The sequence below is a fragment of the Salmo trutta genome, chromosome 25 (genome assembly GCF_901001165.1).
Source record: "Salmo trutta chromosome 25, fSalTru1.1, whole genome shotgun sequence".
NCBI classification, from domain to species: Eukaryota; Metazoa; Chordata; class Actinopteri; order Salmoniformes; family Salmonidae; genus Salmo; species Salmo trutta.
Window position 1 is genome coordinate 7,282,866 of NC_042981.1, and position 5,337 is coordinate 7,288,202.

Consider the following 5,337-nt stretch of genomic DNA (forward strand, 5'->3'; position numbering starts at 1 on the left):
CTGCACTGCCAAAGCTGACTCTCTCTCCTCTGTTGTCATCCTCCTAGATCTATCCGCTGCCTTCGACACCGTGAACCATCAGATCCTCCTCTCCACCCTCTCAGGGCTGGATGTCTCAGGCTTTGCACACTCCTGGATTGCATCCTACCTGGCAGGCAGCTCCTACCAGGTGACCTGGAGAGGTTCTTTGTCTGCACCACGTACTTTCACTACTGGTGTCCCTCAGGGCTCGGTTCTAGGCCCTCTCCTCTTCTCTATACACCAAGTCACTCAGGTTTGTAATATCCTCACATGGTCTCTCCTATCATTGCTGTGCGAATTACACGCAACTACTTCTCTTCTTCCCCACTTCTGACACCCAGGTGGCAACACGCATCTTTGCTTGCCTGGCAGACATCTGCACTTAGAGGTCGGCCCACCACCTCAAGCTCAACCTCGTCAAAACGGAGCTGCTCTTCCTCCCGGGGAAGGCTTGCCATCTCAAAGACCTCTCCATCATGGTTGACAACTCCACTGTGTTCCCCTCACGGAATGCAATGACCCTGCACAACACCCTGTCGTGCTCTGCAAGCATCAAAGCAGTGACTCACTCTTGCAGGTTCATGCTCTACAACATCCGTAGAGTACGACCCTACCTCAGACAGGAAGTGGTACCTGTCCTAGTCCAGGCACTTGACATTTTGGTAGTTTATTAGGATCGCCATTTGCTGTTGCGAAAGCAGCAGCTACTGTTTCTGGGGTTCACATAAAACATAAAACATGACCTAATACAGAACATTAACAAACAAGAACAGCCCAACGACAGAACTTCAAACTACATACATTGTCATCTCCCATCTGGACTACTGCAACTCACTGTTGGCTGGGCTACCCCGCTTGAGCCATCAAACCCCTGCAATTTATCCCTGCATCCTACCTGGTGTTCAACCTTCCCAAGTTCTTCCATGTCACCCTGCTCCTCCACACACTCCACTGGCTTCCAGTTGAAGCTCGCATCCACTACAAGACTATGGTGCTTGCCTACAGATCAGCAAGAGGAACTGTTCCTCCCTACCTTAAGGCTATGTTCAAAACCTACACCCCAACCCGAGCACTGCTTTCTGCCACCTCTGGTCTCTTGGCCCTCCCACCCCTACGCAAGGGCAGCTCCCGCTCAGCCCAGTCAAAGGGCTTCTCTGTCCTTGCACCACAAAGGTAGAGCCAGCCTCCCCCTCAAGCTAGGACAGCAGAGTCCCTACCCATCTTCCCAAAACATCTGAAACCCTACCTGTTATATAATCCCCCCCACCCCATATAAAAAAAATGATTTTTTGTGAACTAACACTCTCACTTGACTTTTTTTTCCCACCTTACTAGATCTGACTTTGCTGATAGCTGCTTTATTGAGGAAAAAAAATATTTACTATGACTGTGATATGTTACTGTCCCACATAGCTCTCTCAAGATGAATGCTCTAAACCGTAAGTCGCTCTGGATAAGAGAGTCTGCTAAACGACTGAACATGTCAAATTAACAGAACACACTGGATAGGGCAATACATTTGAAACATCTCTATTGTATTTTATAGATTGCATTATATTTGACGTTATTATTAACATATCATTTAAAGTGCTACCAAATGTTAACTAGTTTCCATCTTTATTTTTATTCTGTTCTGTAACGTGTTAAACTTAAATTCATGTACAGCTACCCACATGTAGTGTTATCCTTATTGATATAGAGATACATTTACAAGAAAGTTGTAACATTGATAGCAGTTACAAATGCTAAAACACACCACACACTGAGTCTTGTGTATGAAGAATCAAAGGTGAGAGACCAGCCCGATGTGATTTCTGCCTGTCACCCAGCTGTTTGTTGCCTTAGTAATCTCACCCAGGCCATTTTGGAAATACCCCGCCACACCCCACCCTCTCTCCTCTCCCTTACATGCACCAGCTGCGAGGGGGGACGAGACACACGCGGAGCACGATCACTGCCCCACTTCATATGTCTCAAAACAATAGCTGTGTTTACAATACAATTAGGGTGTCCCCCTCAGATCCCCACTACCACCACCAGTCACCAACCACCACCCCCTGATTCCTCTCTCCAGAGAGAGACAGAGGGCTGCTGACATCTGGGTTTCCCTGCAGATATACACCATAGAGCCAGGGGTGGGAGGGGAAAGGGAGAGAGAGAGAGGAGAAAGAAAGAAGAGGGAGGGAGGCAGGCAGGCAGAGAGAGATGGAGAGAGAGAGAGAGAGGCAGAGAGAGATGTATTCAGAGAGATGGAGAGAGAGATGGAGAGAGAGATGGAGAGAGAGAGGCAGAGAGAGATGGAGAGAGAGAGAGAGATGAGAGAGGCAGAGAGATGTATTCAGAGAGATGGAGGGAGAGAGAGAGGGAGAGAGATGGTGAGGGAGAGAGAGGCAGAGAGAGTTGGAGTGAGAGATGGGGAGAGAGAGAGAGAGAGGGAGGCAGGCAGAGAGAGAGAGAGAGAGTGAGAGAGCGAGGCAGAGATAGATGGAGAGAGAAGGAAAAGAGGGAGGCAGGCAGAGAGAGATGGAGAGATGGAGAGAGAGAGAGAGAGACGGAGGGAGAGAGCGATGTAGAGAAACACACAGAGAGAGAAGGAAAAGAGGGAGGCAGGCAGGCAGAGAGAGAGATGGAGAGAGAGACAGAGAGAGAAGGAAAAGAGGGAGGCAGGCAGAGAGAGAGATGGAGAGAGAGAGATGGAGAGAGAGACAGACAGAGAGAGAGAAGGAAAAGAGGGAGGCAGGCAGAGAGAGGGATGGAGGGGTGTGCCCACATCTGAACAATCCTTCTTTTATACATCCACTACATCATCATTTTGGAACCAGGCCTCACACCAGAAACACAGTTCACACCCGACCACAACCAGCGGCTGTGTGTGTGTGTGTGTGTGTGTGTGTGTGTGTGTCTGTCTGCACTCTCAAACATTGAAATTAATAGTTTTGGGGAAACACATTCTCAAACAATTTCTACGAGAGTGCGATGGGATGCCAAGCCTGTGGAACGTTCTGTGGAGACCCCAGTTTGATTGTTGACCAGGGAAACATTACCAGATCGTTGGGTCACGAGACTGCTACTAAGTACTCTATACTACATAACCAAGGCCTTCGCTTGGCAGTGTGAGTTTGTATTCACTGTTTACGGTTAGACCGTATTCCTGTGGTTCTCCACACAGTTGGTCACCATGACCCCAACTCAAATCGTTACCATGGGAACAGATACAAGTGAAAGTCATCTGAACGGTTTTATACAGGGGACTATGGAGTGGCCATGGCCTGTGACAGCTAGCTTTACTAAGGCACTATGCTCTCCATCTAAACTGGTTCGTATCGGTAGCTCTGTTTCGGCATGAATCCAATGCATGTCTCAGGGTTCTAGTTAAGGGTGTTTGTTTGATTTGGTACCATGGGAACAATCACCAAGGATATTTGTAAATAATAGATTTCAACAACACGTCAGCGCTTTAACAAGCCCACCATTCTCAAGCCTATCAAATCTACTTCCTCCACTTTAGGAGAAGTGGTCAGGCAGCAGAAATCCCCTTTTCATCAGTCATGACCTCCTCAGACACCAGATGATTCATCTTAGGTTGACAGGACTGACAGTGTTCTGTTCGGTTCAGGGAAGGTCATAGGTTATATCAAGCAAAAACTTGGATTGCGGTGACCTACATGTCTAATAGCTCAAAACTATATTAGAGCAGTAAATTACACACCGCATACATTTCTGTAGTTTATTGTGCAATATCACAGTATTCCCTGCTGGTTTTCAATGCAGTTCATCAGAGCACTTTCATTTTATAAATTTTCTAAATGTTCACCATCGTCATCACTAAAGCCATCATCATGACCACCACCAGCTTTAGTATTTGCAGATAGTTTGTGGGTTCTATCAATGTAATTGTCTGCATCATGTATTTATTTTGAAAATATTTCTTCCTACATTATTATCTTCCTTTAACACTACCACCCTTCCCCTAATTGGACTAAACTAATGGCCAACTACACTTAGGCTTCTACTTCCTGCTTATACATATTATATATTTGTTTACAGACACAGTATATTTGACATTAGTTACCTTTTTTTTAATTTTGTTTTTATTTTGTTTTTTTGGTCCCATCCTTCAGCTCCCCTCAACCCTTAATATCTATCTCAGAAAACCATCCAGTTTTTGATTTCTAATTGCCAAATGTTTTTTTTCAACCCTCCCGTGATGTTTCACCAAAGTTCTGAACCGTTCTATTCTCGTAGTTTCTACAGATGGTAAATGAATGATGCTTTTTTTGCTAACAGTATTATTATATTATTGATCGATTGACTATGACTTTTCATATCAGTGCTATTTGCAGAGATAACACCAAGGTAAATGTTGCAAGTCTTCAGCAATTCCTGAACCTGCAACCAAAAACAAACTACATATCAGCAGAACCAAAACCAGTGATCTAATGATAAAGCACCTGTTCTTTGTTGTCATCCACAGCTCCATGACTGACTAGAACACTACAACCTCCCTGTGACTGACTAGAACACCACAACCTCCCTGTGACTGACTAGAACACCACAACCTTCCTGTGACTGACTAGAACACTACAACCTCCCTGTGACTGACTAGAACACCACAACCTCCCTGTGACTGACTAGAACACCACAACCTCCCTGTGACTGAATAGAACACCACAACCTCCCTGTGACTGACTAGAACACCACAACCTCCCTGTGACTGACTAGAACACCACAACCTCCCTGTGACTGACTAGAACACCGCAACCTCCCTGTGACTGAATATAACACCACAACCTCCCTGTGACTGACTAGAACACCACAACCTCCCTGTGACTGACTAGAACACCACAACCTCCCTGTGACTGACTAGAACACCACAACCTCCCTGTGACTGACTAGAACACCACAACCTCTCTGTGACTGAATAGAACACCACAACCTCTCTGTGACTGAATAGAACACCACAACCTCTCTGTGACTGAATAGAACACCACAACCTCTCTGTGACTGAATAGAACACCACAACCTCCCTGTGACTGACTAGAACACCACAACCTCCCTGTGACTGAATAGAACACTAAAACCTTACCAAACATGTTCACACTATATTGTACCACTATGGACTCAGCAGCTGTTCAAGAAGCCTGACTAACATAACCTAACCTAAACTAACCTAACCTAATCTAAGCTAACAATCTGGCCTAACCTAATGTAGCCTCATCTAGCATAATCTATTTTAACCTAATCTAGCCTAACCTAAACTATTCGAACCTAATGTAACCTAACATAATCTATCCTAACCTAAACTAACCTAATCTA

At 45.5% G+C, this 5,337-nt stretch overlaps 1 long non-coding RNA gene across 1 annotated transcript; it reads left to right on the plus strand.

Moving 5' to 3' along the window:
- The first annotated feature begins 248 nt into the window (after positions 1-248).
- Positions 249-1,689, plus strand: LOC115162703 (uncharacterized). The gene is made up of 2 exons (XR_003869617.1): positions 249-1,112; positions 1,169-1,689. It is a non-coding gene; the product is annotated as an uncharacterized LOC115162703 (long non-coding RNA).
- The last annotated feature ends 3,648 nt before the right edge of the window (positions 1,690-5,337 follow it).